This window comes from Palaemon carinicauda, chromosome 2 (genome assembly GCF_036898095.1).
Source record: "Palaemon carinicauda isolate YSFRI2023 chromosome 2, ASM3689809v2, whole genome shotgun sequence".
NCBI classification, from domain to species: Eukaryota; Metazoa; Arthropoda; class Malacostraca; order Decapoda; family Palaemonidae; genus Palaemon; species Palaemon carinicauda.
Window position 1 is genome coordinate 88,469,700 of NC_090726.1, and position 11,854 is coordinate 88,481,553.

At 40.6% G+C, this 11,854-nt stretch overlaps 1 protein-coding gene across 21 annotated transcripts in view; it reads right to left on the minus strand.

Annotated features, from left to right (window-relative positions):
• Positions 1-452: 452 nt before the first annotated feature.
• The window catches only part of LOC137625896 (zinc finger CCCH domain-containing protein 18-like), a 384,898-nt gene continuing 373,496 nt past the window's right edge, over positions 453-11,854 (minus strand). For 20 of the 21 annotated variants that reach the window (XM_068356883.1, XM_068356874.1, XM_068357032.1 and 17 more), the window contains one exon: positions 453-1,072. The gene's annotated coding sequence lies outside the window, so the exon portion shown is untranslated. Of the gene's footprint in view, positions 1,123-11,854 lie in introns of all 21 variants that reach the window. The other variant, XM_068356866.1, reaches the window with a different exon arrangement.

Sequence of the window (11,854 nt, forward strand, 5' to 3'; positions counted from 1 at the left end):
AGTGACCCCTTCTATTAATTCCATACTAGGTAAGAGGAAAAATTTCATGAAAATAAAATGGAGAACTGCAACATACTCATGACAAATTCAATGTTATTTTCCATATCTAGCACCAGCTCAGCTGGGGTTGGATATCTAAAAATTTCATTACCAGAGGATCTGCAAATATTCCTATATTATGTCATCACTAAATTACGTCCAATTCAAACATATTAAGCATGTGTTAATGATACCCAGTGTGTTTAGATATTTTGATTAGAAATTAGATTTGAAATAGATTCCTAGGTAGTCTACCTTTACCAAAATTTGTATTTAAATCATTTTACACATATTACTTATTAAGCAACAAACAAAAAATTTTGTTGCTGAAAATCAAAACCATTTATAAAATTGGTCACGATGATGTGCAATATGTAGGCCAATAACTAATTAGGAGGAATAAAAAAATAAAAATCCATACTCTCTTTATTGATACAGACAAAAGTTTATTGTATTTCATATTTTCACATAAAGGAGATGATCCCATAGAAATGTCAAGTCACTGACTCATGTAAAAAAACTGATACAGTATTCACCTAAAGCTCACTTGAACTTTGCTGAACTTAGATCACTTACATAATGAATGTTTTTCCACAGCTACAAGTATGATAAAAACCCGATTTATTACTTAAAACCTCACATATTTTCACTGCTGGAACCTCTTTAAAAACCCTAGTCAAACTGTTGTAAGAATACTAATTCAAAATTTTCTACACTGTCTGTTCAATGAATATTGAAGCAAGCTACAACAACACGTGCTTCACTGCACCAGTAAAGATCCAATAGCAGTCCAACCTTTTATGGTGGGGTGGATGCAGTCTAAACTGATCAGAATTTGGAAATCTGGATGCTGTATTCCTTGTAGGGATATGTCCTGAAGGAATTATCATTCTCATGACTCTAGGCAGCACGTCCACTTGTGAGCATTTCCTTAGCTTACAATATATACAGGGAGATATCAAACGAAGTCATCAGCTCGCAGATAGCTCATAAATAATCCTCATGTCTTCCTTAAATTATCAATATCACAAAACTGCAAAAAATGGAGAATAAATCTTTTAAGATACGATCAATATCACAAAACTGTAAAAAATGGAGAATAAATCTTTTAAGATACATCTTATTAAAGGGGAAATAAAGCATTTTAACATAACTATACTATAATCTTACATAAAAGATAGAATCACAGTATTCTAAAATTATGTACAGTATTTTGAATTTTCCTATTCACTAAGGCCTTTATTAGTAAAATGACAAATTCTGAGATAATTTGTAATTTTTCAACTGATACACACCTGTAGTTATTCATGTTTTTGGCAGAGCTGGAAGGTAGCCATTAGATATAAAGTGCGAGGTGGCAACCCAACCTAACCAATAACAGTGGGTAGGTAAAGGGTGTGTGAGGGTACCCAGCCACCTATATCTACTCATGGTTCAATGAACCAATGAACCATGTTGCTATTTGACAGCAGGCAGGACTTACTGGGGAACAGGTGATGGCAGGCCAATTTATATAAATAACTACAGGTTTGTATTAGTTAGGAAATAATACAAATTATCTTTGAATTTGTCATTCATTCCCATACTAACAACCCTTTCGTTATTTATGTGGAAGACTCACTCTTAGCAGGGTGGTAAGTTCGACTACTGGCTCGGTCATTGACCCAGGTTTACCTAGTACAGTATTAGACTGTAATTGGTGGAAATCTTGCCACCTCGCTTATCAATACAAGCGAGTATGATAGTGGCCTGAGCAACTACAGTAGTTGTGAGAGATATCATAAGAACGTTTAAGTAAAAATATTCCTAGTTTACATAAGAACACCATAAATAAAAAGGCATTTCCTAAGGCCTACTTCGCAGGAGGCGTTGGGGACGTGTACAAGTATACAAAAATATACCATACTTGGTTACACAAGGGAAGTGGTTATTACCTGCAGAGGTTGAAGCCAGCTTGTAAAGAGACCCATGGTCCTGTTCCCCAAAGGAGGGAAGATGATGAAAGTACAAGAGCCAGGCATATATTCATTCATCCCCAGTCTTACCGCGGGTAGCCAATGCCTTCAACCTTCTGCTACTTATCCAACAAGGAGCCTGAGGTATAATTAAAACACTTGTTGTGTCACTTCCACAGTAGCAATAGAGAAACCGTATCGGGTCTTCTGTGGGTCACATCTTGTAGGTAGGGTGAGTTGAAGATTAAACACATATCCACTGTACCAATGGCACGATTTGTGTCACAAAGGAGCTGCTTGAAAACGTCACGGACAGATTCTACCCTGAAACGTTCTGAGCTCTGGGTCATCTCTATGAGGAGGAGGAGAGGGATTCCGTAACTGGTATAGGACCTGTGTCCCCATCACGAATGCGATCCTTACAACCTCCTTTGACCTTTCTAGGGTAAGCGAGGCGTGCTTAACCTAAAGAGCGAGCTCTTTCCTTGTTTTCCTTAAGTATGGCCTCAATATAATCACTGGTGTGAAAAAGGAAAAATAATGAAGAGTATATGACCAAGAAGGTCCCATTCAAAAATGAGAGTCTAATGTACTCACTTGGGCCATCCAGGGTCAGCAAAATGTGCTATACCCTTGGAGTTAGGTAATCACACTCCTAAAGGTATGTCCTCCAGTAATTACCTGTGTTACAGCTTTGATTACGAAGTGGCAGGTTCCCAGTTGGAGGGCTTGAACCTGAGGTTCAAGCTGTCCGGAACAAAATAGGACGTCACTTGGTTTCTTGCCGTGAGTGAGAGCCGTTGAGGGAGACGCACAGGGTACGTCTCTCTTTTGGTCAAATGTCACACTGGGAAAGACACGTCTTTGGGATTAGGGGAACATCTTCAGTTTAGAGCCACCCGTCCCGTAGGAGACTGTATTACCCCACTATGGGTAACCAGTTCAAACTCTATGGAGAGCAACAATTGGAGGAGATGCTCGATGGACGGGCAAAGGTCTTCCGTTGACTAAGCCTAAGAGCGTGATTCCCTCTGTTGGCAATTTTTAGTGCATGACTAGAATAGCACTCTTAGGAAGAGGAAAAACCGACTTCATTCGACCCTCACCACGTAGTATCTAGTCATAAGGAAGTCTGTAATGGGTTCTCCAGTCATAAACGTGCCACTGTATGTGACCTGTCTTTTCGGCAAGACTCGTCTTGCCAACGAGGCTAGACCGAAGTGCTAGTCAAGTCCCTTAATGAGACCAGTCCGACTATAAGTCTCCAAGGAAGTGGGGAGAAGCCATCTATTCCTTTCTTGGATAAAATTGCTCGCTAAAGGGAATCCAACAGGAGGCAGCAGTCCTTCTGCAAAAGTAGAAGATCAATGCTTGTCATTGATATTCATTTCGCTTCCCGAAGAAAGACCTCTAGAACAGAGGCTGTAGGAGGATGACTCATGCAGAAGGAGTAGATTCTATAATATCCAAACCTGTGGACGGGATACCCTGAAGGGGAGACCACGTAGGAGAAGGAAGTGGGAAGTGTTTTCCCGCGAACGTGAAACCGACTAATCACTGTCATCGCGGCCCCCACTCCCAGGCACTTTTCCAAAGGAAGATGGTGCCTAATAGGGGATTAAGAGATTCTATCATTCATGCTCTGATTATAGTCCTAAGGATATATGGTCCTGTATGTGGCCTCCCCCCTTTTCTTTGATGCCTCTATGGGAAGCTTCAAATCCAGAAGACGAGGAGATCTACTACTTGGAAGAAATTCTCGTCTGGCAGTCTTATAATTAGGCCCATTACTTGCTCAGGTCTTGTAGAGAACCACGGGAAGGACGATTCTAAGTGCCGAAGGTCCTGGGAACCGGCTAGTCCTTCGGAGGTCGCATTCAACGGGGTCTGCGGAAGTTTCTACAGGGTGATGACACAGTGTACGGATATCCATATAGGCTATTACTTTCGTGTCATTCCTTTGATTACTCGAATTATGGATCGAGGTAAAAGGAAGATGTCTCGCAGGAGTTCAAAACTCTAAAATCAGTCAGTAGGCCCAGGTCTTCAAGATGAGGGCTGATCCTATATAGGAGGCTAACTGATTGATCCAAAACCTTTCCTTGCATGACAAGGTTTGAAGGTTAAGCTTGTCTCACGAGAAGAGACTAAAAGTAGAGACTTCTGACCGACTAAGTTCGGTGGTATCCCGGTGTCCTTCGTCTTCCTTAGAGATTGGATGTTCCAATCATGAGGAAGAAGATAGAGACAGCTTCCCATTTTCTGAAGGAAGATGGAAGATACAAGATAGTACTGTATCCTTGTAACTAAAATCTGGACTCTCTTTCCTTGGCGAAAAAGACATGAGCCGATTATATTGAGCTCAAGGGAGGGGTTATCCCCCATGAGGAAGGAATATATTCTTTCCCAACCATTCTGGCCTAAGGAAGAGCTCCGGTTATGGGCCACAGAACGGATGCAGATGGAGGTTGAATGTGTTTCCACTAAGGTTCGAGGGCATAAAGGTCAGCAGTCACCTATCCAGGGCCGACCAGAATCATAGCAAGTAAATTGCTATGGCTGTCGCTTACACAGCATTGAACTTTATTTCCTAAGAGGGGGAGAACAGATTCAAAGGATCTGCCGCCCCTACCACATCTGAGATCCCATTTGCTTCAGGAGACCGTCTAACTAGCGTAGTTCCTATTGAAAGCAAAGTCGGCTCGTGAGCAGCCCCATAATAGTGGGACAACAAAGAAGGTAGCAACTGAGGTAATTTGGTCGCAAGTCTTCCTGTAGTAGGAATGAAGTGTAGAGGAAAAACACACACATTCATGGGAGATGAATTACCGTGAGTGTGCCAGATTCAATGCATAAACCTGGCCGCCCTGAAGCGGATCCCTCTGATTCCGCCGACAGTGAGAAAACTTCGGGAACCTAAGAAGCCCAGTTTGAGATAAACAATAATCCAGAAAGCAAGGGGCATGAGCCTTGCCCTGGCGTATTATCCCCATCGTCGAAGAAGGGTGCAGTTCTAGGTTCCCAGAAGAAAAAAAACCAGTAATTTCATCAACTCTGCAGGGCTAACTAAGTAGTGTAAGTCCAAGAGTGAGGAGAGACGAACTATGCTGTCTGGGAGAGAGTGTTCTCTTGAGCAAATCCCTCTCAGGAAGTAAGAAGGTTGATAGTGATCACTAATCTTTGACCAGTGAACGTCAGGCAATTAAGTGAAAATGACGAGCTACCGTCGTGTAAAATAACGAACGACTAGCTGTTGAACATAAAAACAACGACTGGCAGCTTTCGCTCGTGTCTGTGTTCATGATCATAAGTGCCTCGTGCGAGTTTGTGAGAGTCCTCTTCCTGAGAGAGAACATCTCCCATGCGAGTGCCTCACAAGAAAGCATGAGCATCTTACTCGTGAGCATGAGTCTCCCACAAGAGCTTCTTATTCATGAATGCGAGCACCTCGCACAAGATCATGAGCGTTTCGCACGAGTCTCGCTCGTGAGCATGAGCGTCTTATACAAAAGCGTGAGCATCTTGCTTGTGAGTGTGGCTATCTAGCTCCTGATCGTGATTGTGTAGCTCGTGATCGTGAGCGTGTAGCAAATGAGTGTGTAGCTCGTGATCGTGAGCGTGTAGCTTGCGAGCGTGAGCGTTTAGCTCATGATCGTGAGCATTTAATTCACAATCTTGAGTGCCAGCTTATGGTTTAGTATCTGGCTTGTGCCTGTTATCAAGAGAGTCTAGCTTGTGCTCGTGATCGTGAACATCTATCTTGTGAACTTATAATTCTTGATTTTGAGCTTAGTTCTTGGTCGAGGGCGTCTAGCCCAGGATAAAGGCTTATAGCTCATGATCGTGCGCTTCTCGTTCGTGATCATGAGGCTGTTGCTCGTGATCTTTATCACAAGACGCTCAGGAGACGCTCGTGACTGTGAGTGAGCAACTCACAATCATGCCCGCGATCGCGGTCACGAACGTCTCGCTCATGACTGTGGGCGTGTAACTCATGGTCGCGATTGTGATCACGAGCGTTGTGCTTGAGCGTGAAACTTACAATGGTGAGCGTTAGCGCCTCGCTCGTCATCGTGACCATAAGAGTTGTGACTGTGAGCGTGCAACTCACGCTCGTGAGCGTCTTGCTAGTGATCGCGTGACTATCCTCAAGGGTTGTAGAGACTAGCATCACCATTGTGCTCACGCGCATCTTGCTTGTGACCGTAAGCATGTAACCACGCTCGTGAGAGCGAGAATCTCGCTTGCGATCATGAGTGTCCTCAAGGGTTGTGTAGACTAGTGTCACAATCGTGGTCACGAGTGTGAGCTTGAGCACTATAGTAAGCGTCTTGCTTGTGATCACGAGAGTGTAGCTCGTGATCGTGAACATTCTCATAGGTTGTGTCGAGACTGGTATTGCAATTGTGGTCGCAAGTGTCTCGCTTGTGATTGTGAACGTGTGTGCTATCCTAAGCATCTCGCTCGCGACCCCCAGCATTTAGCTCGTGATCGTGACCACAAGATGTTCGTGATTGAAATCACGAGCGCGAGAGCTCGCTTTCGTGAGTGTTTAACACACGATCTTGAGCGTGAGCACAATTGTGCTCATGATTTTTGTAGAGTCTCTCTCACAGAAGGAGAATTTCTCACACCTGCTGGCAAACCTCCGGGCAGCACTCTGTTTCCCTTCAATGAGCTTTATGTCAAATTGAACGTTAACATAAAGTGTTGCTTGAGGAAAAAACCAAGGCTTGTTTCCGAGTTCTCCTCAAAGGGATTTCCCGAACGAGAATACTGCCGTTGTTATCCCCTGAAGGAGAAACCAAACTGGTGTTCGTCTTTAAGAAGAAGAACGTCAAGATCGTGATAACCTACGATCTCCGTGGCGATCATTGATCATCACAAAAGATGTCCAGACGGGTGTGTAACATCGGACTGCTGCGAACGACACCCTGACCGACCAGGAAGACGAGGTGGTGAGTCTTGCCTCCGCAGTCGTTGAACAAAATAAATTCTGAACTCATCATTGGATTGTCGTGAATGACATTCTGACCAACCAGGAAGCTGAGTTGATGAGTCTCGCCTCTGAGATCATTGAACAGAATAAATTCTGATCTCGTCATTGGATTGTCGTGAACGACATCCTGACCGTCCAGGAAAACAGAGTGATGAATCTTGCCACTGTAATTGTTATGGAAAACATAGTTCGTCGATCTGGCAATTGGCGGGCAAGCCGTAGGTTGATGATCGTCCGTAGTCTTGGAATCCTTAACAGGCGGAAGTTGCCTGTAGGGAAAGAGAGAAAAATTGCGGATCGTTGGGAGACGACGAGATCGGCAGAAGGTGAGAAGACTCGTCGTCAGCAGGAGTCGACGGAAGGGCGAATAGTAGGTAGATCTCATAGACAGCGAAGATGTAAGCAGCAGTTACAGCCACTGACTTTGCACCCTGATGTCGTTTCAAGTGCTGGAGAAAAAACAAAGACAATTAAAAATATCTCCCCTACGAGGGGGAAGAAAAAACCCAACTCGCGAATGGGAGATGTTACCCCCTAGACGAGTAATCGGCGCAGAGGAATCCTTCCGATAATTTGCGGAGACAAACATCGACATCTGAAAACTGCCACATTACTCTGTAATGGATCGTCAGGTGATCGTGAGCATATAATAAAAGCACAGTCATATCTGTAAAGAAAAGAATGAGCGTAAGGCAATAGTTATAAAAGCCTGAGCCTAAGCCTTGAAGGGAGAGAGAGGAGATGTCCGCTCTCCACCAGCCGAAAACAAAAAGTGACGTGGTTCATTGAACTGTGAGTAGATATAAGAGCCTGGGTACTCCCCAGCCACCACGTACCTACCCACTGTTATTGGTTAACCCTGGATAGGTACGGTGGGTCGTACGCGACCCCGAGCGTCAAAAAAAAAACAGGTTTTTCTCACGTGACTCACCCCCGTGACTGAGTTTGTGGGTGATCGACCTGCAGGAGGTGTCTCCCCTACACGCTCTAGTAGTGTCCAGATGTGCATTGCTGTAGCTGTACTCCTTCCCCGATTTCTGAGACGCGTCGGGGTAGAGCGCGACCGAGTTTACCCTTCTAAGGTAATTTGCATAATTATCAAAGTTATTACGTATTATGAAATTGTCGTAGAATGGTGCAACTTGTATAGGTTATCAGTTGTGGAAAGTCTTGGTGGATTGTTTGGCTACCATGTGCATGATTTTTTTTTTAGTTAAAATGTCGTTCATCACCACGAGGACCATTTTACCGCGAGTGCCCCTTTTTCATTTTTTTTTCATTTTTTTGCCAAGTCATTTTTCCGTAAGATATTGCCAAATAGTGTCGTAAAACTTTTGCTTGTTTAGTGTTGGAAAGTGTCTAGATGATCTGGCTACCCATGCGTGACTTTGTTTTTGTCAGATACGACGTAGTTATTGGTATATTGGGTATTTAACTGCGGTTGCCAATTTCTGTTTTTTTTCAATATTTGTAAAAATTTTTACGTAGTAAGGAATTGCCGTATATTATTCATTTTTTTTTTTTCATGTTTATGTGTTAGAAAGTGTGCCTTGATGGTTGGGCTAACACGTGCATGTCTTTTTTTTTATCTGAAATGCCGTATATTAGAATGTTGGGCATTTTACCGCGAGTGCCCCTTTTTCATTTTTTTTCCTTTTTTTGCCAAGTCATTTTTCCGTAAGATATTGCCAAATAGTGTCGTAAAACTTTTGCTTTTTTAGTGTTGGAAATTGTGTCTAGATGATCTGGCTACCCATGCGTGACTTTGTTTTTGTCAGATACGACGTAGTTATTGGTATATTGGGTATTTAACTGCGGTTGCCAATTTCTGTTTTTTTTTCAATATTTGTAAAAATTTACTACGTAGTAAGGAATTGCCGTATATTATTGATTTTTTTTTTCATGTTTATGTGTTAGAAAGTGTGCCTTGATGGTTGGGCTAACACGTGCATGTCTTTTTTTTTATCTGAGATGCCGTATATTAGAATGTTGGGCATTTTTCCGCGAGTGCCCCTTTTTATTTGTTTTGCATTTTTTTGCTTAGTCATGTTACCGTAAGGAATTGGCAAGTAGTGTCGCAAAACTTATATTTTTATAGTGTTGGAAAGTGTTTCTAGATGATCTGGCTACCCATGCCTATTTTATTTTTAGCCAGATATGGCGTATATATAAGTATGTGTTCGATTTTCCTGTGATTGCCATTTTTTCGTTTTTTCATTTCTTTCAAAATTACTACGTACTAAGGAACTATCACAGAGTAATGATTCATTTATATGTTTATTTGTCGGAAAATGTGCCTTGATGGTTTGCCTAGCACGTGGCTGAAATTTTTTTTTTCTGAAATGCCGTATATTAGAATGGCCATTTTTCCGCGAGTGCCCCTTTTTATTTGTTTTGCATTTTTTTGCTTAGTCATGTTACCGTAAGGAATTGGCAAGTAGAGTCGCAAAACTTATAATTTTATAGTGTTGGAAAGTGTTTCTAGATGATCTGGCTACCCATGCCTATCTTTTTTTTTTAGCCAGATATGGCTTATATATAGGTATGTGTTCGATTTTCCTGTGATTGCCATTTTTTCATTTTTTCCCATTTCTTTCAAAATTACCACGTACTAAGGAACTATCACAGAGTAATGATTCATTTAGATGTTTATTTGTCGGAAAATGTGCCTTGATGGTTTGCCTAGCACGTGGCTGAATTTTTTTTTTCTGAAATGCCGTATATTAGAATGTTAGCCATTTTTCCGCGAGTGCCCCTTTTTATTTGTTTTGCATTTTTTTGCTTAGTCATGTTACCGTAAGGAATTGGCAAGTAGTGTCGCAAAACTTATATTTTTATAGTGTTGGAAAGTGTTTCTAGATGATCTGGCTACCCATGCCTATCTTTTTTTTAGCCAGATATGGCGTATATATAGGTATGTGTTCGATTTTCCGGTGATTGCCTTTTTTTCGTTTTTTCCCATTTCTTTCAAAATTACTACGTACTAAGGAACTATCACAGAGTAATGATTCCTCTAGATGTTTATTTGTCGGAAAATTTTGTTTACTTCTTTTTTGATTGAATATCAAATTTTTTTAGCTAAAATATTATACTGTTTCACATTTTTGTTTTTTTTTCGATTTTATTTCCCTTCAAAAAATTGTTTTTGGGTCAGAATTTTAATTTTATAGTCGTAAAATAATCGACAATTATCCAGCAACCCACCATACAATTTTTATGCATATCCAATAATAATTAGATTAGTAAATAACACCTTGAAACTGACATACCCTTCCTACATTTCAAGTGGCAGATTAGGGAGTCTGAGTCAGTGTGGCTGGCGGCCATTTTGTGGACATATCCGAAGCGTAAGTTGCCCTATCTATATATATTCTTGTTCCCTATAGAATTTGTGATATTTTGGTATATTTTTACCTGCATAAATATATTATATATTAAATATATGTATTTTTTTACGAAATTTCTAAGTACTCAAAAAATTACCTTTAGATATGGCCCCTGATATAAATGTAATTTACAAAATAATGAAGATTTTTTTTACATATTTCTATTTTAGGATAACATATGTTTATTCCCTAAAAAAATTAGCCACTTCCTATTTCATTTGGGTACCCAAAAAAAATTCATGAAATTTGGACAAATTTTTTTGGCCAAAAAAGTTACCCTTTTTTTTTTCATTTCAGATCTTCACCTCCATGGGTCTGACTTCATCCAAAATACATCAAGATGTGTCCTAAACATTCAAGAATCAATTCCTAAAAGGATTTGTGTATATATGTATAAACTTTTTTTTTATGAATTTTTATGTCAGGTCTTTTTTCTTTCTACTTAATTTTTTAAAATATTTATAATAAATAGTTTTTCTGCAGATGAGAAGTATTTATCTTTACAGTTGTTTTAAGCATTCATTGAAGTTTTTTTTTGGCAAAAGAAAAAAAGAGGTTACTGCAAAAACTGATTTTTCAAGAATTTTTTTTGGCGTCGGGGTCGTTCGCGTCCGAGTATACCCTTAAAGGGGTGTCCGAGGAGCGTACCTATCCAAGGTTAAGGAGGGTTGCTACCTTGAACTTTAAATCTAAGGGCTACCTTCCTGCTCCGCCGAAAGCATATTCCACATAAATCACGAAAGGTTTGTTAATATGGGAACAAAATTCTTGTAAAATATAAAAAAATAGCAATTTAGGAATTTCTACGCCTATTTTTGAGAGAGAGAGAGAGAGAGAGAGAGAGAGAGAGAGAGAGAGAGAGAGAGAGAGAGAGAGAGAGAGAGAGAGAGAGAGAGAGAGAGAGAGAGAGAGAGACATCTGGAATTTTTTTGTCCATCTGAAAAAACCTTAAAAATGCAATTCTAGTAATAATAAAATTAGTTATTTCTATACTTACCCTATGTTCATAATGTCCATGATGAAGAATCCAGAACTAATGAAATTAGTAATTTGCTTTTGTTTAGAGATGTTGCAAACATGTCACAGTTTGGTCCTCCCCATCAATTTGAAAACTCTAGCCACCCTAACGGATACAGCGACCATGCATATGCAAGAACCTGATTTTCTTTGCTTAACTGATCAATGCTAATGTTTGATTTTTAGAGTTTATAGTTGTTCTACTATCCAGTATAGCGATGCCTACTTGTTTCCTCACTGTTACTAGATATAAGGTAATACAGACATGCTTGCATTTCCCTACTACCAGCAGCTTCTATGAAGTACCCGTGAACAGTAAACAGTGAGGTTTGGAACACTCATTCATAAAGAAACTCCAACCAACTTTGAATTTGAAGTAGATTCTTCACTGTTTCAATTCATTCCCAAAGAATCTCAAGATGCACTGGGTAGAACTTCTAAGTGACCAAGACTATCTA